Raw genomic sequence first — 12,117 nt, 5'->3', positions numbered from 1 at the left:
CGTTCTCGTGCGTGCTCTCTCTCACTCTCTCCCTCTCTCTCTCTCTTGCTCTCTCTCGCTCTCTCCCTCTCTCTCTCTCTTGCTCTCTCTCACTCTCTCCCTCTATCTCTCTCTTGCACTCTCTCTCTCTCCCTCTATCTCTCGCTCGCTCTCTCTCTCTCTCTCTCTCTCTCTCTCTCTCTCTCTCTCTCTCTGCAAATCTTTTAACCAAAACTCGAGGGATGACTCACTGGAGAGCCTCCTCCACTCCCCCTCCCTCCTCACCCTCTGGCTGAAGCACTGAGAAGTGATAACATGATAAGGTGGCTCAACACTTTTACAGCTAAATATGTTCCAGGGAATTTTTTCACCCCAGAGTCTGTTTCCCTGGAGGCTACTAGGGTGTGCATGCATTCTTATGTACAGGGACTCAGCATGAACTGGCTTTCCTCTTCCTGCTTCCTGCTTTCCTCAGGAGCATTTCCAAACTTCTCCTTCTTCCTCCCTAACTGCCTCCTCATCTTCTTCACCTTTCCTTTTCCTGCCTCCTAAACGCAAACACTCCTCAGATCCTGGTTTCTAACCTCTTCACCTTGTACGCACTCTCTTGGTGATTTCATCCATGTGGATGACTTCAACTGAACCTGATATCCGGAAGACTCCCAAAGCTTTATCCTTGGCTCTGGGTTTTTTCTTTTTTTATTTTATTTTCTTTTTTTAAAGTCTGGTACCACATTCACCATGGCTCGAATGGGCTCCGCCACCTGGATGGCCTGACAGTGCTATGAACCAGCTGGTTTAAAAGCAAACTCACCCTCTTTCCCTAGGATCCAGTTCTCCCCAGGTGTCTAATGCTGTTGACAGCATTTCAGCCTCCTCCTAACTCAGGCACAAAACTTTGGATGCATCCTTGACTCCAGCTCCTACTACAGCCATTCCCCAAGCCCCCCGCCTTTTCTCCCTATGCCACTGTCACAGTCTTCCTGTCCTTTCCATTTGCACCACCTCCCATCAAGCCAGTACTACCCTCTATTCAGGAGATGGGCAGAGTCTCCTTCTCCAGGTTCTACCACAAAAAGTCAGTGCGCAGCTCAACTCTGACCCTATCTCACCTTGCACTGCAATGAAACTGAGGAGCTTGTACAGGGTTGTATCCCCAGTGCCTAGAATAGTGTCTGGTAAAAAAAAAATAATAATAAATAAATTTATTTTTTTTGTTGAATGAACGAATAAGTTTTCTAGTGCCTATCAAATATACCTATCCAATCATAAGATCTTATCATCCTAGGGTTGGAAGAAAACTTACGTGTCATCCAGTCCAAGTCCTTATTACCCACCATGATGCTCCTAAGCAGTGTCTCCTCCTTTGAAGCAGAACTATTCACCCTTCCCTAAGAACACCTTGGAATTGTCCTCCTTCATATCATTTCTCATTTTCTTTCTCCCTTCCTTACCCTTTCTTCCATTGCTACCTGTCAAAAAATTATTTAGACTTAAAAGCCCAGTCTATATGCTCCCTCCCTGATGAAGCCATTTGTGGTCATATGAAAAAAGTGATTTCTCTCCTCTGAGTGCTGCTGGTGCTTTCTGTCACCCTGCCTAAGATACTGTGGTGTACACATCTTGGCTCCCCACTATACTGCAAGGGGCTTGGCTTATTTATCTTTGCATTCTCCGTGGTAACTAATGCACTGCCTTATGTCTAGTGGACTCTGAATACATGTTTCTTAAATGAATGAATAAATGCACAAAATAAATAGTAACTATAAACAAAGCCAAGTGGACACCAGCAGGACATGGACTCCTTAGGATCTGCACCATATTGGGAAGTTGCTGTGGGAGAGGCTACAAGTGATAAAACTGTTCTGGAGACAATCTGTTCAGTTCCAGGAAGCCCATCCTCACCCCTCTCCTCACAGGTACAGGTATGTGTTCGGTACAACTCGCAAACCAAACCTGACAAGATGAATGAATGACCCAGTGCATGGGGCAGATGTGAGCATGGTCACCGTGAGCCTGCAAAGCTCACCACATCGCGAGTACAATATTGTGTTCTCTGGTAGAAAATGGGGAAATGTTTTCAACTCATTTCATTTCCTTCATGCATCTAGAGCTGTGATGTGGGCTGAAGTGGTTGGTGTTGGACAGATGGGTAATAACCTAATCTAGCCACACACATCAACCTCCTCCTCTAACCCCTCCATGTTACAGATAAGAAAAGACATGTAGAGAAGGGTGTTTTAACTCAGCATTATTGGCCTTTCTGAGTCAGATAATTGTCACAGCGGGGCTGTCCTTGCATTGTAGGACATTCAGCAGCATCCCTGGCCTATAACCACTAGACACCAGACACATTTCCCCCACTCAGTTGTGACAATCAAAAATGTTTCCAAACACTGCTAAATGACCCTTGGGGCCCAAAGCACCTCCCAGTTGAGACTCCTAGTATAGAATAATTAAATACATGGCCCTAGGTCATAGGACTCATTAACATCATGATCAGAATGCAGGAACCCCAGTGGAATGCATTTGCCTCACTACGCACACTTTCATTTTCTCCCCCACATCTAGTAAGTCACAGCCTTTAAGAGTCGGGGTGAACTCAGAGCTGCACCTCTGGGTTTCTGATGGTCTCACAGGCACGCACAGGGCTCCACACCTTAAAATAAAAGAAACTAAAGAGACAGCAGCATCTGAAGGGACAACTCAAGCTGAAAAGAAAAAGTGGCCTCAACCTGTCATAATCAGTTTGAGGCTTATCAACTAAAGTTCAAATAAATAGGACTTCCCCTGACACTTTGCATACTAAGAAATGTGGTCAGAAGCCTGCAAAACAATGTTTCCTCCTCACATCAGCTGTCTCTGCAGTGAAAACTCCTACACTCATGCTTTCAACTCAATCCTGTGTACCCTCACCCCCTGCTTTTCCTTGTTTTCTTTCCCTTCTTATTTTTAAAGCTACAGGAAAACTTGAATCCTTCAGCTTCTCTGGTCACCAACACCCTTAGAAAGCTTTTCTTTTTTCTTTTCTTTTCTTTTTTTTTTTTTTCTTGAGACGGAGTTTCACTCTTGTTACCCAGGCTGGAGTGCAATGGCGCGATCTCGGCTCACCGCAACCTCCGCTTCCTGGGTTCAGGCAATTCTCCTGCCTCAGCCTCCTGAGTAGCTGGGATTACAGGCATGCGCCACCATGCCCAGCTAATTCTTTGTATTTTTAGTAGAGACAGGGTTTCACCATGTTGACCAGAATGGTCTCGATCTCTTGACCTCGTGATCCACCCACCTCGGCCTCCCAAAGTGCTGGGATTACAGGAGTGAGCCACCGCGCCCATCCGGAAAGCTTTTCTTCTAGAATTTGTCTTCACTAGAATTTGAAAACTATCTCCTTGCTTTCTGAATCTGATCTTTCATTTCCTAAAAAGGCTCGATCAGTTCAGGCAAAATATTTTCGGGAGCTGCTGGTAAGAACTTACCAATGATCACTTTTCTAAGTGAACTGCCATTAGCTAAGCACTCACGTACCATCTGAGGGGGCAGAAAATAATTGCCCATTAATGCACTGCTGTTTCTCACCCACTTCCTTCCTCAAACCTTTCCCACGCTCTGTCCAGCATTCTTACTAACCTCTCCATTAGGAACATCTGGTTATAAGGCTTAGAGGACTGTGTATATTCCCCAAGGACTATTTTATGCTTTCCTATTTTATTCTCTTTGTAAAAGTCATTCAAGGATTCGGTACTAGAAAGATGGCAGAATAAGAAAATCTCTTGCTACACATTTCTAGGCAAACTAGATAAAGTACAGAAATATATCTTCGAGTATATTTGAAAAGATATATTGCTGAACGAAAGTTATAAAAGGAAATCCCCAGGAGGAATTGAAAACAAAGAGGAAGCGTGTGAATCGAAGCTGCAGCTGTCCCATAGGCAGTAACTAGTCCTGGTAACAAAGAGGATTTGATGGGTGGAGTTTTTTATGTGTTTTGTTTGTTTTGGTTTTGTTTTGTTTTGTTCTGTGACAAGAGTCTCCATCACCTAAGATGAGGCTGCAGTACAGTGGCCTCATCTTAGCTCACTGCAACCTCCACCTCCCAGGCTCAGGCAATTCTCATGTCTTAGCCTCTCTAGTAGCTGGGATCACAGGCACACGCCACCACACCAGGCTTAAGTTGTTTTGTTTTGTTTTGTTTTGTTTGTATTTTTAGTAGAAATTTGGTTTTGCCAGGTTGGTTGCAAACTCCTGTCTTCAAGTGATCCACTAGCCTTGTCCTCCCAAAGGGCTGGGATTACAGTCGTGAAACAACCATACTCAGCCTAATGGATAAGTTTTAATGTCCACTCCAGAGCAAGTGATAAGGTCTTAAGACCTTTATGTGGACAGAAGTTGGAACTAAGTCTCTGCACTAAGCTATAACACTTAAGGAACTGTACCTTCAGTTAAATAAACTGCATGAAAATCAACTCTACAGCAAAAGTAGATAACATGGAAGCTTCTGTCTCTGAATGAATGAGAAAAAGCAAAACCCTGAGAAATCAAAACCCAAGATTGTATGTGACAGGGATTTATGGGCTGAATTTACACTACATGTTCAGTGGGGTTCAGGAACCCTTAGGCTAAGAAAATAATTCCCCTGGGTCAAGTAAGACACCCAAACAAAACTACTCTAAGAGGCTGCTCTCACAATCCATAGTACACTGCATTTATATTGGAAAAACAAGCACTACTAAACATGACTTGCAGTCAAAATTTTTGAAGCATACAAGGAAATAATCCAGCATAAGGAAAGAAGAAAAGTTAGTTGATAAAAAGAACAAGAAGATTAGAACCCCAGAACTTGAAATAATAGAAAAGGTATATAAAGAAATAAAATAATACAATACAATGAAATGAAAAAAGACAACTTGAAAAAGTGGCAAATACAAAATTTCTTGTAATAAAATATATAATCATTGAAATTAAAGGCAATAGGTCAACTATTAGATTGCATACAACTAAGGAGAGTGTCAGTAAACAGGCAGATACTGTACATAAGATTATATAGATGAAGATATATAAGATAATATATCTGAGGAAACTCCCCAGTATATAGCCCAGGAAGATAAAAATATAGAAAATACAATGAAAGTTAACAGACATGGAAGATGGAATGAAGAGGTCCAACATATATCTTGTGGGAGTTCTATAAAGAGATAATAAGAGCCGGGCATGGTGGCTCACACCTGTAATCCCAGCACTTTGGGAGGCCGAGGTGGGTGGATCACGAGGTCAACAGATTGAGGCCATCCTGGTCAACATGGTGAAACCCTGTCTCTACTAAAAATACAAAAAATTAGTTGGGCATGGTGGCACGTGCCTGTAATCCCAGCTACTCAGGAGGCTGAGGCAGGAGAACTGCCTGAACCCAGGAGGCGGAGGTTGCGGTGAGCCGAGATCGCGCCATTGCACTCCAGCCTGGGTAACAAGAGCGAAACTCCATCTCAAAAAAATAATAATAATAATAAAAAGAGATAATAGAGACAGTGGCCACTGTAGACTGCAGAAAGGCAATATTTGAAGATCTGTAGGACGAATTTTCTAGTATTGATGAAAGATATAAATCCTCCAAGTCAAGGATTTCAATGAATTCTAAGGAGGATAAATAAAAATAAATTCAACCTAAATACATTCTAGTGAATATCAAAAGTTCCAAAATTGTGAAGAAAAAAATCTTGAAAGCATCCTGAGAGAAAAAACAGATGACTTATAAGAAGCAGCAGTTAGATGATCAATTATAATGATAGAGGCCAGAAAATGACAGAATAATATCATCAATATTAAAAATACTCAGCTAAACTGACTCAAAACTGAAATAAAGACTTTTCCAGGGAAATAAAATTTACTATTCAAGTTCAGGTGAAATAAGTACTATAAGACATGTCTTAGGGAGGAAATTTAAATGGAAGAAAAAAAGTGGCCTGTAAGAAAATGGCATAAGGAGCAAAAGATATTAATGGATATAATGACAGTGGTATTTGTATATATAATGTCTAATTTATGTATACATATACAAAAAGGGAACTAAATTACTAACCAACGATGCCATGTAAAGTGGGCAGGAAGGTCAGACATAAGGTGGTGTTCACAGGGAACACAGGCTAAGTCAGATATAAAGTGAGATATCAGCCTAGGACACCCACTGAAACTGCTTCTATTCAGTACTGGACTTGAAGTACTAGTCGATGTAATAAGTAAAGAAAAAGAAAAATGGATTATAAAGAAAAAATCAAAGCTGTCATTAGTCACAGGTGATGCTGCCTGCATCCAAAATATAGAAGTTGCCTCCAAAAAAAATAACAAAAACAAAACAAAATCAAAAAAGCAAGGCCACTCATAGTGGTAAGAGAATTCTACAAGGATGGTGGACGTGAAATCAATGTACAAAAATACAAGTTCTGGTATACCTAAACAAAGAATCAGAAAACATAATGATAAGAAGACACCAGGCAACAGCAACAAAACTATAAGATACCTAAAAAATGCCAATCAGAGACGTGAAGAAAAATTGTAAACTCTCTTGAGGGACTTTAAGAAAGATCCAAATGTAAGAAGAAATATGTCATAATCTGGGACTTAAAAACAAATAGCTTAACTATGGCAAGCCTCCCCCATGTTAATCTAAACATTTATTCAATTTCAATTAAAACCTTATCTTTTTAGCAAAATGTGACAAGGTGATTCTAAAAATCATATGATGAATAAAGATCCAATACCCAAGACAATTTGGCAAGAATATAGTGAGAATTTGCCTTAATATACCAAAACTACAAAGTTACAAAAACTAAATTATGAGACATGGGTGAAAAGGATACACAAATAGACCAGTGGAATAAAATAAGGTGTCTGGAAACAGCAGATAAGAATTGCCTACTCACTAGATGGTGTTGAGTCAAAGGACTAATCATAGCAGAGAAAAAATAGATAAAATTAGAGCCCACCTCACACTATACACAAAAATTAATTCCAGATAGATTAAAAGAGCCAAATGTGATAAGCAAAACTGTAAAAAATGTTAGTTAAAAAATATAAATGACTTCTTTTTTATCTCAGTATGTGGAAGAAATGTTTAAATGAGACAAGATGAACAAAAATCATCAAGAAAGGCAGATACATTTTACCATTTGAAAATTAATAACTCTGCATCACAAAAAGCACCATAAACAAAGTAGAAAAGACAAGTCATGTGGGGGAGAAGATACTGACAACTCACAAATTAGATGTAGAATATATACAAGGATTCTCAGAAATCATACAAAAAATACATATACCTGATAGAAATATGGGCAGAGGATATGAATCTACAATTTTCATAAGAGGAAATCCAAATGGCCAACAAACATATGTTCAATGCTCAATTTCATTAGCAATCAGGGAAAGTGCAATTAATGCAATAATTGGATTCCATTTCACACCCATGAGGTTGGCACACTTTAATAATTCTGAGCATCTCAAGGAACACTGAAGATACACAGGAATGGGAGTTCTGTATATGAGATCTAGAATGGAAATGAAATATTTACTCGGGAGAGCAAGATGTTAGATAACACAATAGTCCCCGCCTTGTCCACAGTTTTACTTCTCTCAGATTCAGTTACCCTCAGTCAACCAGTGTCCAAAAATATTAAGGTATTTTTAGAGAGGGGAGAGAGACTATATAAGTTACGTGACTAACTTTCATTACAGTATATTGCATAATTGTTCTATTTTATTAATAGTTATTGTTCATTTCTTCCTGTGTCTAATTTATAAATTAAACTTTATCATAGGTATGTATGTATAGGAAATGTAGAGTATTTTTAGGATTTAGTACTATCTGTGGTTTGAGGCATCCTCTGGGGGGCTCGTCCCTTGCAGATAAGGGGAGACTACTGTACCTAATAAAAGTTGGAAATGTGCATTCCAACACTCAGCAATTCCACTTTTAGGTATCTGTCCCAGAGAAAGTCTCACACATGCACCCAAGGAGACATGGACAAGGATGATCATTTTAATATTACCTGTAATAACAAAGAATTAGGACAACCTACCCTCCCCTCAGAAGGGGAGCAAATTAAGAACCTGTGATTTATTTATACAATGGAGTTCTATACAGAAAGTGAAATCACGAACTCAGTATACATGTAATGATACTGGTAAATCTTAAAAACAGATGTTCGTTTTGCTGCAAAAGGACACATTCTATGTATCACTTAAAACTTTAAAGCAAAACATTAATATACATACTTTTTCATTAATGCATATGTAGTAAAATTATAGAAATTCACATGGTGATGATTTCTGGAGCAAGGAGTGAAGAGTGAGCACACCAAATGCATCTGTAACACTGCATCTATTTGACAATGGGAAACGGATGAAGCAAGTATGGCAAATATTATCATGTATTTAATCTTGGTAGTGGCTACATGGATGCCTCTTGTTTTCTATACAAATGTTTGAAATTTTTCATAATTAAACTAAGTGTTTAGGAGAGAAATTCAAGAGATATTCTTACTAATTGAAATGCTCAGAGCTGGCAGATGAGCTCAATCTCATTCACTATGAGTGAGGATGGAATTAGCACCGCCTTTCCTGAGGGAGATAGGGCAATACTTCTCAAGAGTCATAAATATGTGCACAGCCTATGCCCCAGTAATGCCGGTCCTAGGAATTTCTCCGTATGCGATCATTAGAGTTGCACACAAAGATGCATTTAGAAAACCGGTCACTGGATTGTTTGCTCGAACATTAAAAACTACAGAATCTTTTTGTGTCATGGTACTAAGTGGACAACAATAAGAAATTGGTTATCAAATCGTAAGAGTCACATAAGTGAATTCTTGCAGTTATTAAAATCACATGTTAACATTATATTTAATGACACAGAATGCTCTTCATAATGTATTATTAATCAGTAGAGCTGGTTACAAAAGCAAGCTGTGCATACTATAATCCCCATTAGTATAACAAACTGTAAATGGTATATGTATGTATGTGAATGTGCACACAGGCATATATGTAGGGGGTAAAAGCCTAGAAGGATACTGATCCATTGTTAATGATCAGTTGTACATGATGCCATTATGGATCATTTTAATTTTCTTCCTTATGCTTTTCCATATTTTCTATAACAAATGTAAAATACTTTTATAATTTCCAAAAAAAATAAGTCTAAGATGGGCCTGAGATTCATGAGTTGTTCACATCAGCCACCCTCAGAGATTGATGATTTATTCTGCAAGAGCTGGTATTATTTTTAGTTGAGCAAGTGGAGAAGACAGCATCGTGGGGTTGCAGAGGGAAAGCATAACTGCCTGAAGTATTAGAATCTTTCATCTGTAAAATGGATTGAACAACACTTCTTTTAAACTATCTCATGGGGATACTGTCATAATCATTCATAAATGGATACTGTTTTGACCCTCTCAAAAGAAGGGCTCAGTTCTAGTCTCCTGAATAACTCCAGAGGAATGTTTTGTAATAATCTATTACCTCCCTTAATGGAACAAACTTCAGTATCTCCAAGTTAAACCCTGGAAGGAAGTCTACCAGGTAAGGGCTAAGATTGAACCCACCTCCATTCAATCCCCACTACACTTCAGCTTCCCACAGCATTTATTTACTATGAGTGGAGTAAAGAGGGTATAACGAGCATGTATCAGACATTCTATACAGCCAAATCATTTACCTCTCACAACTCCAGGAAGCTAGTGTCATTAATTCCCATACTACAGATGAGAAGCTTAGACTGACACCACATACCTAAAAACTGGCCAAACTAGAATTCAAACTCAGGGCTGGCAGAATCCAAGATTCAGTCTCATCTTATTAAGCTAAATTAATTTTCATTAATGGAAGCTGTAGTGCATTTTTAGCCATGCACCCCCTTCTGCAAAAGAAATACTACTCTAAGTATAAATAAAGTAAACAGATGAAGGCAGAGAATTACTCTGATTCAACTAGGAGCTGAACCCAAGCTCCTTCCTCCTGAGGGAACTCCATGGATCGGTTTGAATAGCACCGTCCTGATGCCTCTGTAAAGGTCTTCAGTTCTCCCCAGCGGTGTTCCCCAAGCTGAAGTCTCTCTATGTTCAACAGGTGATGAAGGTCCTTGGTAGGTTGTAATTTGTCATCTTGCTGAACCATGTATTTGAATTTCAACCATAACAGCTGCTGTGCAAAGAGGTGGGTCCTGTACCTGACCCAGTACGCAGCACCCATCTCAGTACAGCCTTGCCTTATGGTTGCCCTTCGCAAACACATGCTCATGACCACCACTGCTCCCACTCTGGTTCAAGCCATCATCCATCTCTCCCCTGAATTGTGACTGATAGTAGCCTGCCCCCTGCTCATCTTGCCTCCCTTCAAACTATTCTCCAAACTGCAACCAGAGTCAGCTTTTTAAAAAGTGCATCAGGTCCTATCATCTCCCAGTTCAGTATTCTCTAATGACCTACCCTAATTTTCAAAGTGAAATGTAAACTCCTTATCATGTCCTACAAAGCCCTGTATCAGCTGATGCCTGCCTCTCTGTCTAAGTCTGGGTTCCCCCAGAAAGCAGAGCCTGAGGCAAGGGGTCAGGTGCCATTATTAAGGTGTCCAATCACAAGGAAGCAGGAGTGAGGGAAAAGGGAAGTAAGGCAGCCAGAGCCAATATGAAGGTGCAGGACACAGCTGGCCACTGGTAAAACACAACTGTGTCTTAGGAAAGTCCATCAGAAGACAGAAGAAATCATCTGCTCTATCTCTCACTAATCAAAAATTCATCACTCAGGGAGTTAATTTCCTCTCCACCTTCCAGTTGCCCAGGAGAGTCCTGAGCATCTTGTGAGTCGGTGTCAATAGGGAAGCTGCAGGGTAAGAGGTGGGAGGTACACCTCCATGAGGTGAAGTGCTGTCAGGTTTTACATGCATGGACTTGGACAGTCACTGCAGTGGCAACTAACAAGCAGCCAAAAGTCCCAGAAACAGGTGAGGCCACAAGGCTGTAACCTGGTCCAGGCAAGGTGTCTGACACACCAATGCTCTGACTGTATCTTCCACCTTCCTCCCCATCACTCCTGTCACAGGTGGAACAGCTCCAGTGTTAGGGACAAGAGAGCATGGATGATGGAGCCTGAGGCATTACTATGACTGGTCTGTTTGGTACTGGCCAGCGTGGGCAACTTAGACAAGAGAAGCCTCACAGAGTTCATGTGCTAGACACAACAAGCAGGGCTGCGAGCCATAGCTTCTCCCTACATGAACATGTGTAAAGGCCAGCTTCCCTCAGAGCCCACCCCTGGTGCTGACTCAGCCTGAGTGCTCCCTGCTCACCTATCTCAACGGGCTTCCTTGACGTTTCTCAAACACACCACTCCCATAGCAGTTGCTTCCTGGCTCTCAGATCTCAGCTCACATGCTACCTTTGCAGAGGCTTCTTGAACCATCTACCCAGTCACATTCTATGACATCAACCTATGTTAATCTTCCACTTGTTACTATCCTGTATTTTCTTGCCTATTTGTTGTTGATCTATCTCAGATGAATGTAAGCTCCTTGAGAGCAGAGACTGTCAACAGTGTTCACTGCTATCTTCCCATAGTTGGAGCAGTACCTAATATGTAGTAGGTAATCAATAGTTATTTCTTGAATATTTGTTGAATAAATGGATGCATGGATGGATTGGTAAATAAATGATTTAAAATGTATCTTGTGAAAAGTAGCCATCAAATGTGACAGAAACCAAAGTGAAAGACAGAAAGGCTAACAATAATGCAATGTGCCCAAAACACAGGAAACGTCACAAAAGGGAAGTCAAGGGCCCATACAAAAGTTTCTATAGTCACAGGCATGAAGAGTCCCAGCTGCCAGCTGCTTAGCTCATAGGTGTCAAGGGTCTACAGTGTATCAGGTTCTTCGTGTTTCTCGTAAGTGACTTTTCACAGCTAAATCTTGGCTGTCTGTCTGCTGCCTTCTTCCCTCTTCCTAACTGTCGATGAGACAAGTGTTCCCTCGGGGCTCTTCCCCAGACAAGGGTCCCATCTTAGTTCTGCTATAGCTCAACCTTGAAAGAGGCAATCTATGCCTTGCCAGGCTGTTTCTGAAACGGCTGTAACAAAAGCAAAGGTTACACTCATTTCCTCC

At 40.7% G+C, this 12,117-nt stretch overlaps 1 protein-coding gene across 21 annotated transcripts in view; it reads right to left on the bottom strand.

Annotated features, from left to right (window-relative positions):
• The window catches only part of CACNA1E (calcium voltage-gated channel subunit alpha1 E), a 515,845-nt gene that overhangs the window by 354,358 nt on the left and 149,370 nt on the right, over positions 1-12,117 (bottom strand). The gene's annotated exons all lie outside the window — the stretch shown is intronic.

The sequence above is a fragment of the Callithrix jacchus genome, chromosome 18 (genome assembly GCF_049354715.1).
Source record: "Callithrix jacchus isolate 240 chromosome 18, calJac240_pri, whole genome shotgun sequence".
Classification (NCBI taxonomy): Eukaryota; Metazoa; Chordata; class Mammalia; order Primates; family Cebidae; genus Callithrix; species Callithrix jacchus.
The sequence above is the reverse complement of the archived record's forward strand: the minus strand, read 5'-3'. Positions and strand labels throughout refer to the sequence as shown.